This window comes from Mobula birostris, chromosome 22 (genome assembly GCF_030028105.1).
Source record: "Mobula birostris isolate sMobBir1 chromosome 22, sMobBir1.hap1, whole genome shotgun sequence".
Classification (NCBI taxonomy): Eukaryota; Metazoa; Chordata; class Chondrichthyes; order Myliobatiformes; family Myliobatidae; genus Mobula; species Mobula birostris.
Genome location: NC_092391.1, coordinates 42,656,833 through 42,678,722, shown reverse-complemented (window position 1 = coordinate 42,678,722; position 21,890 = coordinate 42,656,833). Strand labels below are relative to the sequence as shown.

Here is a 21,890-nt window from a genome sequence, read left to right as displayed (position 1 = left end):
AGAGTTAACCCTTAGCATAACATTTTGAGTGAAATTTAAAATTTTCTGTTTTAGTTATGTTCAAAATAGTTTAAAATATATTTGGATAGTTAACAAGCTTGTATAAACTATGAAATTATGCATTATTCACTTTTTTCTTTTTTGTACATATATAGGATGTTCTGTTCAAAAGATTATGATAAAATGAATTTTGAGGAAAATAATGATGAATTCGTTTCATAGGTAGAAACCATCAAGTTGTTTCAATTGTCAGTGCTGTGGGTTCTTCCAATGAAAGCCTCACTTAGAAACCAAATAATGGCAAGAGATCAAAGTTGCAAAGATGTTAGATAAACTGAAAAGCAGAGGCAAGGCTAAAGAGAAAGCCATTGATTACATTAACTAACTAAATGGAAATGAAAAAGTGATTGTGTTCAGAAGGGATAGAATATACAAATCTCAGATTAAAGCAGTAACTGAGGCTAAAGATTATAACAATAATATAGAACTAATGTACCTGTATAGCTGGCTGGTGGCATAGTGGCATCAGCGCCGGACTTCGGAGCGAAGGCTCCCAAGTTTGAATCCAGCCGGCTCCCTTGCATACTTTCAATCTGTGCTGGGTTGAGCGTCGAGCTAGCAACTCGGCCTCGTAGAAATAAGAAAGCCTGCTAAAAAAAAACACGCCATCACGTCCCAATAACTCCACTCAGAGTTAAGGGCTTTCTTCTTCAATGTACAAACGTACTTGTATCTGAATGGATCAGAGCCTGAACGTTGAAGCGTACTTGACACAGGTCAGGAAGTAATGTAAAGGTAGAGGAGTGGCTCTGCTACTTAATAGAGAGAGTTAACTTAAGTTTGGGAAACCAGACTGTAGAAGTGCTTTGATTCAAGACCAGGTATAAATGGGAGGTTGTCTGGAAGGTACAGTGATAATAAGGGAAGATTTTAATCTACATAAAGACTGAAAAAATCAGGTGGGCAATTGGAGCCAACAGGTGGAATTCATAATGTTTTCAGGATAGTTCCTTACAGCAACATTCTGGAGTCTATGCAAGACTGAATACAAAATTTGGGAATATAAGGAAATGGTGAGTCCACATCTGGAGTACAAAGTTCAAAGTAAATTTATGATCAAGTGCATATATGTCACCATATACAACCCTGAGATTCATTTTCTTGTGGGCATACTCAATAAATCCAATAACCATAGTAGAGTCAATGAAAGACTGGACCAACTGGGCAAATAATCAGTGTGCAACGACAACAAGCTATGCAAATACAAAAAGAAATTAATTAATTAATTAATGATTAAGCAAGCAAACAGCAAATATTGAGAACATGAGATGAAGAGACCTTGAAAGTGAGTCCATAGGTTGTGGAACAGTTCAGTGATGGGGCAAGTGAAGTTGAGTGAAGTTACCCCCTTTGATTCAAAAACCTGTTGGTTGATGGGTAATAACTTACTGAAACTGGTGGTATGAGTCCTAAGGCTCCTGTACCTTCTCCCTGATGTCAGCAACGAAAAGAGAGAATGACCTTGGTGGTGGGGGTCCCTGATGATGTATGCTGCTTTCCTGTGAAAACATTTCCTATAGATGTGCTTAGTGGGGAGGGCTTTACCCATGATGGACTGGGCCATAGCCACTAATTTTTATAGGATTTTCCATTCAAGGGCATTGGTGTTTCTGTACCACGCTGTGATGCAGCCAAATCAATATACTCTCCACCACACATCTATAGATGTTTGTCACAGTTTTGGATATCATGCCGAATTTTGCAAACTCCTAAGGAAGTAGAGCTGCTGCCTTGCTTTCTTCATAATTACACTTATGTGCTGGACCTAGGGCAGGCCCTCAAAAATGATAACACCAAGGGATTTAAAGCTGATGACCCTCTCCACCTCTGATTCCCCCAATAAGGACTGGCTCATGGACTTCTGGTTTCCTCCTACTAAAGTTGATAATCAGCTCCTTGGCCTTGCTGATGTTGAGTAAGAGGTTGTTGTTGTGGCACCACTCAGCCAGATGTTTAATCTCCCTCCTATATGCTGAATCATCTCCATTTTTGATGCGGCCAATGACAGTGGTGTCATCAGCAAACTGAAGTATGGCTGTGTTTAGCCCCACAGTCATAGGTGTAAAGCGAATAGAGCTGGGGGCTAAGCACACAACCTCATGTGCACCTGTGGAGGTGATGTTGTTGCCAATCTGAACTGACTGGGGACTGCAAGTGAAGATTTTGAGGATCCAATTGCACAAGGAGGTACTGAGGCCAAGGTCTTGAAGCTTATTGATTAATATGTGGTCCAATATGATACTAATACATTGGATTCAGCTCTGGGAAGTTGCTAGATCGAACAGTGGAATAGGCAGGTTGTCTTAAGAGAATGATTAGGCAGGCTGAAAAGGTGCATATGATGAGGATGTTTCTAGACTTAGAATCTCTGTTTAAAAATAAAGAATTCTCATTTCAGACAGAGGTGAGCATATTTTTTCGCTCTGGGGCCATGAGTCAGGAACTCACTTCTTCAAGTCCGTGAAAGCAGTCTTTAAATGTATAAAAGGCAAGAGTAGATATGTCATTGATAAGGCTAGGTAGGAATGCAGAGCTGAGATTACAAACAGATCAGCCATGATCTTATTAGAGGAGGAAGTTGGAGGGGACGATTGACCCCTCCTGCTCCTCATTCATATGCTCATGTATTAGCTACAGGATTAGTCATGGGCTGTATATTGGAACCATTGCAGACAGAACTATTGGTGGCCATTGTTATCACAGGTTAAAACTAGTTTTCACTGATCTAGGAGGAATCCTGTGTATTTAATTTCAAGGAGCTTACATTATATTTATAATTTCCTTTCAATTCACAAGTTTCTATCTGGCCCAACATGCATTTGTATAGCTCTTAGAAACCCAATTTATGCTTGCAATAAAAATAACAATTGTTATGTTTACAATAATCTTTTTTTTTGTTCCAGGTTCTGCCATGATATATCTTTAAATTAGAATATTGAGCAAACGAAGTGAACTGCAGTCATCTGGTTGTCTGTGACTTCCAGTGTAAGTCTGAGATTTCAAGCAAAGAATAAATACTTTACTTTAACCTCTGACAATATGCTCATGTTTGTTTTCTGGTGAAGGGTAAATCTGGAAATTCTAGTTTTTCTAAGATGGGAATTTTCACAAATTAATTTCTGATTTCAAATGTTCAGTTTCATTTCAGTTCACTTCCAGATCTCTTTCTCTTTCCCTGCTTGTATTAAGCATCACAAATAGAATATTATTTCTGTTGTGAGAAAAAGTTTGCTTGTTTTTAACAATGGTGATTTGTGGAAAACAATGACCTTACCCCCCCAGGTTGAGGCATTTCCAGACTTTCATAAATTGCCCCCTACTAGTGTACATGAGAACATTCAGTTGGAAATTAGCATAACTAAATACAGGAAGCAAGAAGTTATCAGGAAACAACAAAGCATGCATGGTGTTCCACAGGTTAGGAGTATTATCATTTAAATGGATCCATAAGGATCTGAGAGAACAATATTAAAATGTGATAACATAAAACTGGATGCAGAAAATTATGAACACTACACACAATTTCAGTGCAACCATTTATACTCCAAAGCTTTTAGAATATGTAATTGTTGCTGTTGACAAAGTTCAGAAGCACATTATAAGGAAATGTAATATTTATTTGAGATGAGGATCATGACAGATTTGGAGAGTAAGTAGCGACCTGATTTGAACACTATATTCTGATACAATTCTTTAGGTTTACAAAATCACAGCTTTTTAATGAACATTCCATTGCAGAATGCCACATAAATAAATAGGGACATAAGAACTAGAAGCAGGAATAGGCTACCTGGCCCTTTTGAGGTCATTAAAAACATAGAACAATATAGCATAGGCACAGGCCATTCGGCCCAATGTTGTGCTGAACCAGCTAAAAAGAAAATCAAAAACACCAAACACTAATCTCTCCTACCTACACCATTTCCATATCCCTCCATCTTCCTTATATCCATATGCCTATCCAAACATCTCTTAAAAGCCTGTGATGCATTTACCTGTATCACCATACCAGGCAGCACATTCCAGGCATCCACTACTCTGAGTAAAAAAAATTACCCTTTGTATTCCCCCTTGAACCTACCCTCTCTCACCTTCAACGCACAGTACGAGGGGTGATTGATAAGTTTGTGGCCTAAGGTAGAAGGAGTCAATTTTAGAAAACCTAGCACATTTACTTTTCAACATAGTCCCCTCCTACATTTACACACTTAATCCAGTGAGCGTGGAGGATACGAATCTTGGACCTCCAGAAAGTGTCCACAGCAGGGGTGATTGATAACTTCGTGGCCTAAGGTAGAAGGAGATGAGTTATACAGCTCTTGTTACATGCATATGAAGTTCAAATCTTTGAGTGATTATGTTGAAATTTTGAACTTAATAACTCATTTCCTTCTACCTTGGGCCACAAACTTATCAATCACCTGATGAGTTATTAACTGGTATTTATCTGGGTTTAACTCCATCTGCCATTTCTCAGCCTATATCTGCGACTATATCATGCTTTATTCTTTGCCTGTTTTCTACACTATCTACCACTCCACAAATTTTGGTATCATCCGCAAATGTACTAACCCACTCATCTGCATTGTCATCCAGATCACTTATATACATCACGACTGCAGAGGTTCCAGCACAGATCCCTGTGGAACTAGACTAATTACAGATCTCCAGCTCAAATGAGTCCCTTCAACCACTGCCACCTGTCCGCTAGTCAGTTCTGAATCCAAACAGCTAATTCACTGCAGGTCCCATGCATCTTTGCCTTCTGGATTAGCCTCTCGTGAGGGATTTTGTCAAACACCTTACAACATCCACTGCCCTACCCTCATCAATTTTTCTTGTCGCCTTGTCAAAAACCTCAATCAAGTTGGTAAGGCATGACCTACCACGCACAAAGCCATGCTGGCTCTCCCTAATTAGGTCATAGGTTTCCTCAGTATCAATTTCCAGCATTATAATCACAACCCCACATCCCACAAATGTCCAGAAATCTATCAAGCTCTATTGTGAATGAACACATCAACTTAGTATCCACAACCCTGTAGGGTTTACTATCTCCCCACCTCAGCTGTAATTGATTAGCCCTTGAAACTGTGCTCCTCAGTCCAAAATCCCTCAGCCATGGAAAACATCCTTCCTTCATGTAGGGTGTCAAGCCCTTTAGCAATTTTGCTACGATGAGATCTTCTCTCATTTGTTTGGACTCAAAGGAATACAGTAGCAGTCTACTCAATATAGCAAATCTACCCATGATCAAGAGCCCTCATAATTCAGACAGAACACATTGATTACTAAGAGAGCCATGTCTGAGCATCCCGGATGTGACAGAAGTGTGAGCATTGCGAAGGCTGGTTTTGGTTTCTGTGGGATGGCACTCATCAGGGGAGAAGGCAGGAGGAAGCGCTTGAGAGGAGCAATAAATCAGCCATAATTGAATGGCAGCACAGACTCAATGGGCTGAATGGCCTAATTTGCTCCTATAGTTTATGGTCTTATGAGAGGTACTATCTCGAAGAGGATACACTGGGTCTTAGGGTCAGATTGCTGTAAAACCTCAAATTTTGTCATTCACTCTACATTGAGATGTACAGAATTTTAATTTGGCTTCCTAGGCAAATGGGATGTGCTGTGCAATCACAACTTTAAAATCTTGACTTGAGGGGAAGAAAATCGAATGTGTCCAATTATATTTATTGAATCTTTTCAGATAATGTTAATAGGATGCAGAATCCTATTAACCTTATGCCACGGAAAACAAACTTTGTGTTGATTGGTCAAAACAACTAGCTAATTTTAACCTGCAAGTATACGGAAGCACGTTTTGATGTGATACTTGTTTGATATCTCAAATCCAGACTAAAATAACCAAAGAGCTGAATGACTTTGATGTCACTTAGCATGTACTGTGGGAATTTAAATGAGATACATAAAGCAACAAAGTTACCCCATGATGCAAACACTGGTGCACCTCAGGGGTGTGTGCTTAGCCCACTGCTCTACGCATAACTGTGTGGCCAGGTATAACTCATTTATAAATTTGCTGATGATACAACCATAGTTGGTAAAATCTTAGATGGAGAAGAGAGAGCATTCAGGAGCGAGATATACCAACTAGTGGAGTGGTGTCACAGCACCAACCTTGCACTCAATGTCAGTAAAACGAAAGAGCTGATTGTGGACTTCGGGAAGAGTAAGACAAAGGAACACAAACCGATCCTCTTAGTAGGATCAGAAGTGGAGAGAGTGAAAAATTTCAGGTTCCTGGGTGTCAAGATCTCTGAGGACCTAACCTGGTCCAAACATATCGATACAGCTAGAAAGGCAAGATAGCAGCTATATTTCATTAGGACTTTGAAGAGATTTGGTTTGTCACCAAAACACTCCAAAACTTCTATAGATAGAAGAGTACACAGAGAGTATTGTGACAGGCTGCATCACTGTCGGGTGCAGGAGATGGTTGGGGGTGGGGGCAGCTACTGCACAAGACTTAAAGAAGCTACAGAAGGTTGTAAAATTAGTCAGCTCCATCTTGGTACTAGCCTCTGTAGTAGCCAAGATATCCTCAAGGAGCAGTGCCTCAGAAAGATGGCAACCATTATTAAGGACCCCCCCCCCCCACCCAAATCATCCAGGACATGCCCTCTTCTCATTGTTATCATCGGGAAGAAGGTACAGGAGCCTGAAAGCTCACACTCAGTGATTCAGGAAAGCTTCTTCCCCTCTGCCGTACGGATTCCTAAATGGACATTGAACCCATGAACACTATATATATAATTTCTATTTTTGCACTATTTTTAATCTATTTGATATACATATACTTACTATAATCGATTTACTTATTTATTTTTTCTATATTATCATGTATTGCACTGTACTGCTGCTGCCAAGTTAACAAATTTCACAACACAAGCCGGTGACAATGAACCAGAGTCTGATTCGGACTATGGTTGAGATGAATCCTGGGAAAAGACTTGCCCAATGCACTAATCATGTAAACATAATCAAATTCTGTCATGTACTCTACCTCCCTAATGTAGGGTGCATGACAAAAATTGTTCTTTCATTATCACAGTGTTGCATTATAACATCAGATCACAAAATCATAAAGTCGTAGAGAGATGTAGCTGCTTGTGTTGGAAGTTTGTACTCCACTCTGATCAGTGAAGGAGAAACTTTCAACAGGAGCAGTAGCAACATAAGTTAATGTACATGGTTGTGGATCGGGAAGAAGCGACCAATTCCACAAACTGTCAGGGCACTGGTCACTTGAGGAAGACAAATCCGTAACAATATTGCATTTAACTGATGGTAAACAGAGTTAAACCTGTCAGATGGCACAAGAGCCCATGAAACTTCCTGAAGTAACTTTTAAAACAAATAGTTGAAGAATCTGTGAAAGGAGTTGTTTATACAGAGGCACAAACAAAACCATCAGACAAATTTATTTATTAGAAATCTCCAGGGAACCCATGTAGTAGACAAGCCACAGAATTTACAAATCAACAGACAAGGCATGGATAAACTCAAGTGTTCTTTGCAGTCAAACAATTTCTCCATAAGTTGATAAAAAGTACAATTTATGAACTTAAGGAATAGGCTGGTCACAGATGGTACAATCAAAAGGGTGCAGTCCACATCAATCAATCAATTGTCATGGTGTGTTTTTATATTATAATGAAACTATTATATCTAATACAACATTTTCCCTCAACTATTAAAATGTATTATGTACAATCCTGTTGTAATAGATAGGCACATAGATGATAGAAAAATTGAGGGCTATATAGGGAAGAGGGTGTGGTTCAGGTGTAGGTCAATGGGACTAGGCAGAATAATAGTTTTGCATGGACTGGATGGGTCAAAGGGCCTGTTTCTGTGTTGTTGTGCTCTATGATCTCAGAGCAGGTTAAAAGGTCAGCACAATATTGTGGGTATTGCTCTATGTTCCATCAGGGTTGTGGAGCAAGGTAACTTAGCAACTTGTAAACTAAGTGCAGACTGGATTAGTCACCCGGACAGACGGGAATGAGCTGCTACAAGGGGTCACTGGAGTGAGTGGTGTTCAGAAACAAAGTTAGGACAGAAATAGATGCAAGTTCAAACTATATTTTCAGTTAAGAGATAAAGTATGAAAAAGATTGTTAGAGTCAGAAGCCATATCAGTGCACTGAATTTGTAGCATCTTATGTCTTACTCTTTTATAGTTTCTTATTTCTTTATACAGCTAGTTCTGCAATAATATGTATTTCCAGAATTGAATTAGCTATAACATAAATGATATATGAAAGAACACAATTAGTATTACACAGTTTCATTGGTAATAACACAGTTTCAATCAGGAACTAAAGAACTAGGTAAGAGTTACTTTGGCAAATGACAAGCAGGACAAAGAGCTGTTTTGGGTAAAAGACTGTTTCTCTGTAACCTCATCACAGTAGTCAAACCTCATTGGCTCTCAGTAATCAAGGCAGCCAATTTCACCACAGGAGACCACTGACAAGCAACCCATTCTATTGACATTGTGCAAGGATAATCTGTTAAATTGTGTAATATACAGCCTTAAGCATTTTCAGCTTGCACTATTAAAATCAACTTAAAACTATTAAAAACACTTCTATTTCTGAAAATTATGCAGGAAAAATACCTTAGTTATTGTAAGTCTTAAATTCTCTGTCCCCTGCCAGTTGTTTTGAGATTCCCCACATTCAGCTGCCATGATTACATCAGTAACTATAGCTAGAGACCATTTCATTAGCTCCAGCACTTTAAGATATTGTGAGATTGAGGAAGGTGATACAGAAATACTAGTCTTAATTGTGGAAGGTAATTAAAACTGTTGGATTCTTCATGCCACTAAGAGGGAGTAGGATCTAGCCACATCTGCCTGCAATGCCCAACCTGTGCTGTCCTTGTCCAGAGAACAAGGCCAAGTTGTTTGCAAATGTTGATTAAAAGGCGGTTAAGAAGTGGAAGCAACACACACAAAATGCTGGAGGAACTCAGCAGGCCAGGCAGCACCTATGGGAAAAAGTACCGTCCACGCTTCGGGCCAAGCCCCTTTGGCGGGACAGTTTCTGTTAAGATGTGGAGTCTTGAATCCATATCCCAGTTTGCTCCCCCGTGATTTATTTACATTATCCTTTAGTCAGCACAGAAATGCTGAACAATGGAACAATAATAATTCCAGAACAGAAGGATGAGGCCCAGAATGAGAAAGAGTGCCACAAAGAGAATGACAATTATGCTGCAAGGACCCATGTTCTGAAAAGCTGCTTTGCAAGATCCTGAGGCCCGTTTTTTCCCTGATGTAATTCCTGCAGTTGGGATCAGGCGAAACAACCGTATAATCCCAGATCGAGGGTCGGTGCTGGAAGGTTTGCTGAAGTGACCCAGGCCACTTGCTTGTGCTTCGGGATCTGAGTCATTGCTGGTGAGATCCTGTGGACGTTCCATACTGAAAGCTATGTATGACACTCCACGGCAGAGAGAAATATAAAGGTGACTTCAGACTCTAACTTCAGGGGGGCAGACTTCCACTAGTTGACCGGCTCTTGTCCAGTTAGGATGACCTACACCAGAATAGAAATAAAAGAACAGAGATAAGGGAAAAGCTTCTCTAATATTAACCTAATCTCACTCAAGCTCAGTTAGAAGGTATATCATCATCACCAACTGCGATCAATGAACACATTCAGATAATCACACAAACTCAGAACTGCCACTGATCTGGTGACAGTAGTGAGGCTCAGCTGTAACACTCCCACCTCCAGGTCAGTGAAACTAGCTTCAAATTCCAATTTCTGAGACCTTCAGCACAGGCTTTTTATTTGGGGAGGGGTGGTTGTATGGTGGCAGGGGCAATAGTTCTCTCAGGTGTGTGCTAAAGATTTCAAGCTATTATCTTGAAGAGCAGGCGGGTTAGCCACAGTCTAGTTTATGTCAGTGGTCATTATCGTGCTGTTGTTTGTGGGAAGTTGGTGTCCCAGCTGGAGTCAAATGAACCATGCTTCAAAACTGCCAGCCAGGTTGGAAGTTACTTCGAAGGACCCTGAAACAGATACTGTGATACAAGACTTTTTGTGATAGTAAGTGATCTTATCTTTCCATGTATTGACTGGAACTCCCCTACTGTAAAAGAACTAGATGGGATAGAGTTCATCAAATGTGTTCAGAAAAGTTTTCGCAATCAATACTTAGATGTCCTACTGAGAGAGTGTGATACTGGATCTGCTATTAGGGAATGAAACAAGGTAGGCAACAGAAGTTTGTGTAGGGGAACATTTTGCACCTAGTGATCAAAATGTCATTAGTTTCAATGTAAAATGAGAAGTCTGGTCCGTGGGTTGAGATTCCAAATTAGAGAAGAGCCAATTTTGATGGTGTCAGAAAGCATCTGGCTAGTGTGGATTGGGACAGGCTGTTTTCTGACAAAGGTGTATTTGGCAAGTAGGAGGCCTTCAGAAGTGAAATTTTGACAGTACAAAGCCTGGATGTGCCTGTCAGAATAAAAGGTAAAATATAAGAGGAGTAGAGAATCTTGGTTTTCAAGAGATGTTGAGGCCCTGGTTAAGAGAAAAAAGATGAGGTGCATAGCAGGTATCGGCAGTTAGGAACAAATGAGGTCCTTATGGAGAAATGAAATGCAAGAGAACACTTACGAAAGAAATCAGGAGGGCTGAAAAGAAAGCATGAGGTTGCCCTAGCAGACAAGGTGAAGGAGATTCCTAAGGGATTTTACAGATATGTAAAGAGCAAAGGGATTGCAAGGGACAAAATTGGTTCTCTGGAAAATCAGAACAGTAATCCATGTGTGGAGCCAAAAGAGATGGGGGAGATCTGAAATGAAATTTTTGCACCTATATTTACTCAGGAGATAGATACAGAGTCTATAGAAGTGAGGCAAATCGGCATCAACTTCATGGACCCTATACATATTACAGAGGAGGAGAAAATATTTGCTGTCTTGAGGCAAATTGGGGTAGATAAATACCCAGGGCTTGACAAGGTTTTCCCTCAGACCCTGAGGAAGGCAAGTGCAGAAATTGCCGGGGCCCTAGCAGAGATATTCAAAACATCCTTAGCGACAGGAGAGGTACCAGAGGATTGGAGGACAGCCAATGCTGCTCCTCTGTTTAAGAATGGCTCTAAAAATAAACCAGGAAATTGTAGACCCGTAAGCCTGATATCAGTACTAGGAAAATTATTGGAAGGTACTCTAAGAGTAGGTATTTGGATGGACAGGGACTGATTAAAGATGGTCAGCATAGCTTTGTGCGTGGCACGTAGTGTCTAACCAATCTTGTAGAGTTTTTCGAGGAAGTTACCAGGAAAGTTGATGAAGGCAAGGCAGTGGATGTTATCTACATGGACTTTAGCAAGGCCTTTGACAAGGTCCTGCATGGGAGGTTAGTCAAGTAAGTTCTATCACTCAGCATTCAAGATGAGGTAGTAAGTTGGAACAGACATTGGCTTTGTCAGAGAAGCCAGAGAGTGGTAGTAGATGGTTGTCTCTCTGACTGCAGGTCTGTGACTAATGGAATGTCATAGGGATCAGTGCTGGGTCCACTGTTGTTTGTCATCTATATCAGCGATCTGGATGATAATGTGGTGAACTGGATCCGCAAATTTGTGGACGACACCAAGATTTGGGGTGTAGTGGACAGTGATGAATGCTGTCATGGTTTGTGGAGGGATCTGGACCAGCTGGAAAAATGGCACGTGGAATTTAATGCAGGCAGATGTGAGGTGTTGCCCTTTGTTAGGACCAACCAGGGTAGGTCTTTCACAGTGAACGTAGGGCACTGAGGAGTGTGCTACAACAAAAGGATCTGGGAATACAGTACCGGCCCATAATTTGTTGAAAGTGACGTCACAGGTAGATTGGGTCTTAAAGAAAGCTTTTGGCACATTGGCCTTCATAAGTCAAAGTTCTGAGTACCGAAGATGGGATGTTATGTTGAAGTTGTATAAGACATTGGTGAGACCTAATTTGGAATGTTGTATACACAAAATACTCTGCAGATGCTGGGGTCAAAGCAACACTCACAACACGCTGGAGGAACTCAGGAGGTCGGGCAGCATCCGTGGAAACGTTGACTGATAGTTTCCATGAATACTGCCTGACTTGCTGAGTTCCTCCAGCGTGTTGTGAGTGTTGCTTGGAGTATTGTATGCAGTTTTGATCACCTACCCACAGGAAAGATGTAAATAAGGTTGAAAGAGTACAGAGAAAATTTACAAAGATGTTGCCAGGTCTGAGGGACCTGAATTATAAGGAAAGATTGAATAGGTTAGGACTTCATTCCTTGGAATGTAGAAGATTGATAGGAGATTTGATAGAGGTATAAACAGGGTAAATGCAAGCAGGCTTTTTCCACTGAGGTTGGGTGGGACTACAATTAGAGGTCATAGGCCAAGGGTGAAAGGTTTAAGGGGAAACTTCTTCACTCAGAGGGTTGTGAGAATGTGGAACAAGCTGCCAGCACAAGTGGAGCATGCAACCTTGATTTCAATGTTTAAGAGAAGTTTGAATAGGTACGTGGATGGTAGAGGTATGGAGGACTACGGTCCCAGTACAGGTCAATGGGAGAATGCAATTTAAGTGGTTCAGCATGGACTAGATGGGCCAAAGGGGGTCTGTTTCTCTTCTGTACTTTTCTATGATTCTCCGATATTTTTAATGTGCTTTGTTTTGTTACAAATTCTGCACAAGACCATTGCCTAAATTAAAGCAGCTGGAACTGGATAATGTGATGGCTAGGCAATTGGTTTAAGAGGCAAGGGGAAGATATTGGTGATAGTCTGATTCACAGGTAGAGACAAGTTGAGTTCACCAGTAAGCTATACCAGGGTACTCACCTTTTTACTAGTTGTTTTCCTATAGCAGTAAATCTCAATAGTGTGGCTTCCACCAGCCAGTCTAACAAGGGTGGTAGTTGCCAGGGAATACTGGTTTTCTTTCCAGGTTGCATGAAAATAAAAAGAGGTGCAACCTGCTCCATAATTCAATGAGATCAAACACTATTTCACATGGTCCATCTGTTAATCTCATACTTGGATATTTTCAAACCTCCTTCTGGAGTAGGTCACACATCTGGCTCATTCCTCAGTAACAAAATCTCTCCTCTAGTCATTCTTAATTATGTGACCCTTATTCTGAAACCATTCTCTCCAGTTCCAGTCTCATCAGCCTGAGAAATAGCCTTTGAGTCTTGTGCTTCAGTGGAATATCCTAGTCCTATGCCTTCTCTTTTAAGTGCTAAGTGACTCTTAAAGATAGTGATTGCAAGTGATTCCATGACATCCTCTGGCAGCCAGTTCCAGATAACAACTGCTCTCTGTAAAAAAAAATAAATAAATCTTCTCCTTTCTTTCAGCTTAAATCTATGTCTTCTTGTTTTTGATAACCCTACAATGGATATTCTGACTATCTGACTCTCTATACTCCATCTAATTTCATATATCTCGATCAGGTCCCTAGTCAGCCTCCTTCATTCCAGGGGAAACAAGCCCCAGCATATCCATTCTCTTCCCATAATTAAAGTCCAACAATCCAAGCAACATCCTGGTGAATCTCCTCAGCATTTCTGTGAACACATTCTTTCAATTTGCACTTTGTAGAGTTGCAACATAGCATCCCATATGTTATATTCTATGCTCTGACCTGTAAAGACAAACCTGCCTTCTTCACCACCCTATCTACCTGTGTTGTCACTTTTAGGGTACATAGATCCTGAATTCCAAGGTATCTCTGTTAATCAATATTCCATCATGACCTACCCATATCTGGCTTTCCAAGATGCATCATTTTGCACTTAGCCAGATTAAATTCCATCTGTCAAACACACTGCCCAACTTTCCATGTGATTTATATCCTGTGACTTTGAATAATCTTCCTCTTTATCCATAATACCAGTAATTTTTATGTCATCTAAAAGCTTAGCAATTATTCCTTATTTCATATTCTGGTCACTAATATGTAACTCTGGCTTCGGCTAGCAGTTTAATATAGGGGGTGATAGCCCCTGGCCTGGCCAAACTTAAGAAATTGTCCGATCGTCGCTGCCCTTCGGATCCTCGTTCCAAGTCCACTCCGGCGTCCTACCAGCTCTCTCCATTCGTGTCTTCATTCCTTATCTCTCCCCGACAAAAGACCACAAAAATCTCTCTTCCAGACTCACAAGAAAGAACAACAGCATTCCAAACCCCGTTATCTCTAGTCATAACCCAAACACTGCTGCTACAGAGAAACCATTACATTATCAGTGAAACCTTACAGCATGTTATAATATATACCACGGAAGAATGGCCTGGCAATCTACTTCCGTATCTTGCCATGAAAACTCAGTGGACCCTATGGTCCATGAGGTCACGAAGAGTCAGACTCGACTGAAACAACTGAACAACAACAAAATATATACCACAAAGGTCCTAGCACCAATCAATATGGAACGCCAACAGTCAAATAGTTCCCATCAGATCAGCATCCTTTCACCACCACACATTAGCCAACTTGCTTGGAACCCATTTGCCTTTGTCTTGTCTTCAGTTAACTTTGACAACTTTGTCTGAGAACAGCAGTTGTTGAAACCTCTGACAGTGACTCCCTTGCAGCTACAGATGGAGATGATAGAGGAAATGAGCCAGGGCCAGTCCATCAGAATCTAAACACGAGATTTTGCACCTGCTGGAAATCTTGAGCGACATGTTGGAATGGGAGCAACTTTGCTCCATTCACCACAAAAGACAGGATTCAGTGGCAGCCATTTCAATTCAACTTTCCATTCCCATTTCAGCACATCAGTCCATATTGAGGCCACACACAGGTTGGGGGAGCAACACCTGAAACCCTGTGCGTAGCCTCCAACCTGGTAGCATGGACACCTATTTCTCTAACTTCAAGTAGTTTCTCCGTTTTCTCTTTTTCCATTCCCTATTCTGGCTCTCTTCTCACTCCTTTTCTTCACTCATCTGTCCATCACCTCCCTCTGGCACCCATCCTCCTCCCTTCTCACCTTCCCCCCTCCCAGCTTCTTACTTCATCCCCCTCCTCCACCCACACACCTTGCCCCTTACCTGATCTCACCTATTACCTCCCAGCTTGTACTCCTTCCTTCCCCTCCCCTTCTCATTCTGGCTTCTTCCTTCTTTGTTTCCAGTCCTGATGAAGGTCTCAGCCTGAAATGTTGTCTGCTTATTCCACTGCATAGATGCTGCCTGACCAGCTGAATTTCTCCAGAACTTTGTGTCCATCACAATTTAGCGCGCTTCATATAACATGCAAAACCTTTCACACAGGTGGTGGTATCATCAAAATAAAGTCAGAGCCTGGAGCTGGGGTGTTACTGCTGTCACACTCACTCACCAACAGATTGAACACACTGCTGTCACACTCACTTAACAGATTAAACTGTTGTCACACTCACCAACAGGCTAAACACTGCTGTCACAGTCAGACTCCTTCAGATTGAAACACTTGGGTGTCACTCTTCTTTACAATGTCATTACACTCACTGCTTTACCAGTGCCTGGTTTTACACTCTCAAAGCTCAACCCTCACTATGTTCTGGAATTTTCTTGCTAAGTTTGGGACTCAGTGATGTGTTGCAGCTGTTGCTTCTTCCCTGGGAATCAAGTTCTAACTCATCTTGGCTATCCGTGTATCAGTTTCTCGCACTCGCACAGGGCTTTTCTGTCCAGTTGCATTTCTCTCCCTTGGCTTCACTCCCACCAACCAGACATAGCTAAGTGTTTACCTCAACTGTTGCTAAAGTATCAGTTTCATTCTGACGGCTACTTGTTGACAAATTAAGAGTACACCATGATGTTTACTGCACACCAGTTCATATTTTAAATGTTTGGTTGCTATTTTATGCACGAAAAAGTATTTATTCTAATTCATTTCACTATGGTAATAAATCAGTTCACAGCTTTCATTACGTATTAACTGCTCTAGGCTGACAGTCACGTGCTCCGTAGTGCAGTTTGCTCCTGCCGCATCCACCTATTACCTAATGCATGCTAGTAATATTGTTTTTACAGGAGAATGATTCATCTTAGTGTAGTCATGGGTAACAAGGAATGTTAAGTTACATGATAAAATAGCTTAAGAAATGAGTAGATTGGTGGTAATGGGATTTTTATCTGACTGGAAGTCTGTGACCAGTAGTGTACCTCAGGGATTGGTGCAGCAACTTCCGTTTTTTTTGGTGTGTGTGATATGCGAACAACTTGGATATGAATGACTAGCAAGTTTGCAGATGACATTGGTGAAATTGGTGGTGTTGAAGGTGTTGCCTGGATTGGAGGATTTTAGTCACAGGAAGAGAGAGACTGGATAGGCTGGACTTGTCTTACCTGAAGCAAAAGAGACTGTGAGATGACCTGAGAGAAATATACAAAGTTCAGAATAGATAGGGTAGATGATCAAAAATCCTGTTCCCCATGACAGGGATATCAAAAACAAGAGGATGTAAATTTAAGTTGAGGAGAAGGAGTTCTAAAGGTTAAGTTCTCAATGGATATTGGGAATGCAGAGGAGGTGGTGATGTAATTACAAAGTTAAATGGAACAAAGGAGGACATAGATCTCATGGGCAAATAAGAATTAATGTAGATGGACCTGTTTCGATTTTTTAAAGAGGGAAAGGATTGAAAAAAATCAGGTTATGCTAAGTTTGTGCTGAACCTTGGTCAGATCATACTTGCAGAATTGATGCTGGCTTTATTATAGAAAACTAGTAGTACAATAAAAAAAAGGTACCTTTAGTGCAAATTACATATGTCACACTTGTAGAATGATGACTGTTTTGAAAGATACTTATTTCCTAGAGCATGCCACTAGACACTGAACAGTTTTCCAAGATAATCAATCAGAGTCTGACTGTCATGTGTGGATAAATAAATAATGACAATTCTAAATTCTGTTAAATCAGAACTTATCAATTTTAAACAGAATAAATTTCATCTGGGCCTGAGGTAGCTCAGGCAGGAGCAAAGAGGTTGAATGAATGAATCCTTCACACCAGGATCAAAGGGAGGAGATGAAAGAGAAGTCTTACAACTGGTGCAAGTCTGAAATCAGAATAACATGCATCTGAGGAGGACGAGGAATAAAAACATAGACTATTTTCTAAACGGGGAGAAAATTCAAAAATCTGAGATGCAAAGGGATTGGGGAGTCCTCATGCAGGATTCCCTAAAGGATAACTTGTAGGTGGAATCAGTGGTGAAGAAGGTAAATGTAATGTTAGCATTCATTTCAAGAGGACTAGGATATAAAAGCAAGGACGTAACGCTGAGGCTTTATAAGGCACTGGTAAGGCCTCACTTGGAGTGTTGTGAGCAATTTTATCTCAGCTGGAAGCAACAGAAGGTCAGACAATGTGGTATTCTTCATCCTTTCGGCTTGGTGCTCTTGTACAGTATGGCCATATTGGAATGAAGTGATTGGGTGGGGCAAGGCTTTGTGATTTAAGGAGTAGGTGAAATTTAAAACTGCTTACTTGCACAATTTGTAAATCAGAAGACTAGGTTGAGTGTATAGTTGAACACAAGTGAGAGGATTAGCTTTAAAGACATCTTTGTATTTGATGGTAGGCATGGCATAAGCACTGCCCCTCCCAGCAATGGCCAGCACAGTTTCCACATGGTTGGTGAGATTAGGACATGGAGATGTGTCTGTTCCTAGCTGATTATTTCTTGCTACCTCTGGTGAGAATAATTTTGACCTCCAAGGGACCCTGAAATCTGCCTGTGAATGTCACGTCAGTGTGTTTAGAGTTTTGGTTTTTAATGTGATCTTCTGATCACTGCCACAGATGGCTGTAGAGCCCAAGTCATTGGGTATATTTAAAGCAGAGCTTGGTAGGTTCTTGATTAGTAAGGGTGTCAAAGGTTACTGGAAGGCAGCAGGAGAATGGGGTTGAGAAGCCTTGTGGTTGATCTACTAACAGTATTTTTGGGCCAGGAGGCGCCCAGTTAGAGTGTAGTGGAGAATTAATGTTAAGTGTGAGTTGTAATTGATTTGTGCTGCCAGCTTGTTCCACATTCTCACAACCCTCTGAGTGAAGAAGTTTCCCCTCATGTTGCCCTTAAACTTTTCACCCATCTCCCTTAAGCCATGATCTCTGGTTGTAGTTCCACTCAACCTCAGTGGAAAAAGCCTGCTTGTATTTACCCTATCTATACCCCTCATAATTTTGTATACCTCTCTCAAATCTCCTCTCAATCTTCTACGTTCTAAAGAATACAGTCCTAACCTACTCAATAAGTTTCCTTATAACTCGGGTCCTCCAGATCCAGCAACATCCTTTTAAATTTTCTCTGTACTCTTTCAACCTTGTTTACATTCACAGTCCCATTCCCATTCTGATATGTCTATCCACGGGCCTCGTCTATTGTAAAGATGAAGCCACACTCAGGTTGGAGGAACAATACCTTATATTCCGTCTGGGTAGCCTCCAACCTGATGGCATGAACATTGACTTCTCAAACTTCCGCTAATGCCCCACCTCCCCCTCATACCCCATCGTTATTTATTTATATACACACATTCTTTCTCTCTCTCTCTCTTTTTCCTCCCTCTGTCCCTCTCACTATACCCCTTGCCCATCCTCTGGGTTTTCCCCCCCCCTCCCCCTTTTCTTTCTCCCTGGGCCTCCTGTCCCATGATCCTCTCATATCCCTTTTGCCAATCAACTGTCCAGCTCTTGGCTCCATCCCTCCCCCTCCTGTCTTCTCCTATCATTTTGGATCTCCCCCTCCCAAATCTCTTACTAGCTCTTCTTTCAGTTAGTCTTGACGAAGGGTCTTGGCCCGAAACGTCCACTGTACCTCTTCCTAGAGATGCTGCCTGGCCTGCTGCGTTCACCAACAACTTTGATGTGTGTTGCTTGAATTTCCAGCAACTGCGGAATTCCTCATGTTTACATCTTTCCTGTAGGTAGGTGACTAAAGCTGCACACAATACTCCAAATTAAGCTTCACCAACGTCTGATACAACTACTCTTCAGATTATCCTCAATCTATTTTCTTTCTCTTTAAATCATCCATCCTTAGATGATTTCTAAAATATTCTCAGTGGCCTACTGCTGATATTTGCCACATTGAATGCCCTTTCTTTTAATTTGATATCAACTTTAACTTCTTCAGTTAACCCAACAGCAAGGAGGAAACCAGCATCAAGATTGCATAGACTTGAAATCTTGGAGCCCCATCTTTCCATAAGACCTAACACACACTGTGGGAAAAAAATTGCCCAACATCAACTTTAAATTATGCCTCCTGCGCCTCCCCCCCCCCCCCCGACCAACACGCACGCACACACACACCTTTATAAGCATGTCCTCTGGTGTTTAGTATTTCTAACAGAAATGGGGATGGGGAACAGATTTATTTCTCTCATAATTCTTTTAATCATTGATCAGATCTCCCTCAGCCTCCAAAATGTGAAGAACAACTCAAGTTTGTCCAAAATATCCTTATAGCTCATACTCTATAATCCAGGTTAACAGCGGGATTCTTGGCAGTGTGGAGGACCAGAAGGATCTTGGTGTCTACATCCAAAGTTGCCACACAAGTTGATAGGGTTGTTAAGAAGACATATGGTGTGTTGGCCTTCATTAGTCAGGGGATTGAGTTCAAGACCCTGATTCAACCACACTTGAAATATTGTGTTCCTTATTATAGGAAGGATATGGAAGCTTTAGAGAGGGTGCAGAGGAGATTTACCAAGATGCTCCTGGACTACAGGGCATATATTATGAAGGTAGGTTGAGTGAGCGAGGACTTTTCCCTTCAGAGTGAAGAAGGTTGAGGTAACTTGATAGTGTATAAGATGGTAAAAGGCATAAATCAAGTGGATAGCTGGATACTTTATCCCCATGGTGAAATTGCTAATACAAGTGGGCATAATTTTAAGGTGTTAGAGTAAAGTATAGGGAGAATGTCCAAGGTAAGTTCTTTACACAGAATGGGGTGCAGATACATTAGAGTTATTTAAGAAACTCATAGATAAGCACATGGATGATTGAAAAATGGAGTGCTATGTAAGAGGGAAGGGTTAGATTGTTCCCAGAGTATGTTAAAAGGTCAGTGCAACATCGTGAGCAAAGGGCCTGCACTATGTTGTACTTTTCTATGTTCTTCCGAGTAAAGATCTTTGCACTCTTTCCACAGTCTCCACATCCTTCCTATACTGGGGCAACCAAAAATACAAACAGTACCCCAAGTACGATTTGACTAAAGTCTTATACAGCTGCAGCATAACTCCTCACTCCTCGACTCAACACCCCCATCAAGGAAGCGATGCATGTCATGATACTTATCCACTTGTGTAGCCATCTTCAAGGAACCATAGATCTGGACCCCAAGATCCCTCGATACCTTGATATTATTAAAATATCTATCATTAACTACATATTTCCTCCTTCCGTTTGACCTCCCAAAGAGCAACACCTCACTCGTCCAGATTAAATACCATTTGCAATTTCTTTGCTCATAACTGTAACCGATCTATATCCTATTGTATACTTTGATAGTCCTATACTGTCCACAAGTCCAATCATGGTTTCATCCACAAATTTACTAATCCACCCTTCTACATATTCATCCAAATCATTGATGTATCATCACAAACAGAGGTCCCAGCACTGATCTTTGCAGAATACTACTGGTCACAGAATGACAGCCTTCCACCCCTATTCTGTCTTCCATGAGCAAGCCAGTTTCAAATACAAACCTGCAATTTACCCTAGTTCCCTTGCATTTTTATGTAACTCATGCAGCAGACTAGGACGGTCTTGATACCTGATTTATTGAGACTGCACGGCTTTCAGACAGACTGGGGAGGAGCACCATTATCACTGGAATAGTCTCTAACAGGATTTGTCTGTACACAGACACACAAAAGATATGTAGATGTTGGAAATATTGAGCAACACATACGAATGTGGAGGATATTGGCAGTCCAGGCAGCGTCAATAGAGGGAGATGAGCCAAGAGTCATCATTGGGCCTGGAAAGAGTGAGGATAGATGCCAGAATAAAGAGGTGGGGGAGCATAAAATGGCAGATTCTGTGCACGCATCAATTACAATGCCATAGAGGTATGGTTTGTATATTGCAGCCAGCAAGAAAATCGTTAAGCAAGATCTGTTGTTGCCACAACTCCTTTTTTGCTTTTGAGCCAAACCAAAGAAAATTGTGAAAAGGTCACAGATTGAATCATCAGTACTGCTTCCAGGGTGCATGATATTGACCAGCATTATTCACTGCCTTTGGCACCCTAGCTGAAGTTTTGATAATGGAATTCCTTTAGTATAGAGCAGTGGTTCCAAAGTGGGTGATATCACCCCCCCCCCCCAGGGCAATGGGAGTTTCTAAGGGAGTGATTAAGATACAGGGGGTGATGGGGGGGAGTGCACTCGATAGCAGGACAGGCAGCTGAAAGATTTCAGGCTAAATTTAAGAAATGAATTACTTATTACAAGCATTTGATCCTCAGTGCCTTATAATTGATTACAATGATCACATAACCATCTCATCTCTTGCTAACCCATCGTATGTTTGATCAAAGCACGTTAGAGTGGTTGAAAAGCAATGTGACACTTCTGTATTTGGTATGTCATGAGAAGTCTGAACGGAAAAACTTGTGTTATTTCCTAACCTGGCCTTTGCATTACTGCCATTCAGTACTGTTAGCTGTTATCATTCCCATACTCTAATCACAGTGACACAGTGAATTCGATGGGGTAAAGTTCAGAATCTGCCCTTTCAAATGGTCTTGACCCCATTTCTCCAACCCATGGCACAACCAAGAAAATGCTGCCCT

General features: G+C 41.1%; 1 protein-coding gene and 1 long non-coding RNA gene across 6 annotated transcripts in view; one reads left to right on the top strand and one right to left on the bottom strand.

Moving 5' to 3' along the window:
- The window catches only part of LOC140186377 (uncharacterized), a 55,645-nt gene that overhangs the window by 29,670 nt on the left and 4,085 nt on the right, over nt 1-21,890 (top strand). The window contains exon 5 of one of the 2 annotated variants that reach the window (XR_011882853.1): nt 2,964-3,045. This is a non-coding gene — a long non-coding RNA (uncharacterized lncRNA). Of the gene's footprint in view, nt 1-2,963; nt 3,089-21,890 lie in introns of those variants that run through there. The other variant, XR_011882852.1, reaches the window with a different exon arrangement.
- Nucleotides 7,492-21,890, bottom strand: part of anapc2 (anaphase promoting complex subunit 2) — a 49,752-nt gene continuing 35,353 nt past the window's right edge. For all 4 annotated transcript variants that reach the window (XM_072240560.1, XM_072240561.1, XM_072240562.1 and 1 more), the window contains one exon: nt 7,492-9,629. The gene's annotated coding sequence lies outside the window, so the exon portion shown is untranslated. The remainder of the gene's footprint in view (nt 9,630-21,890) is intronic.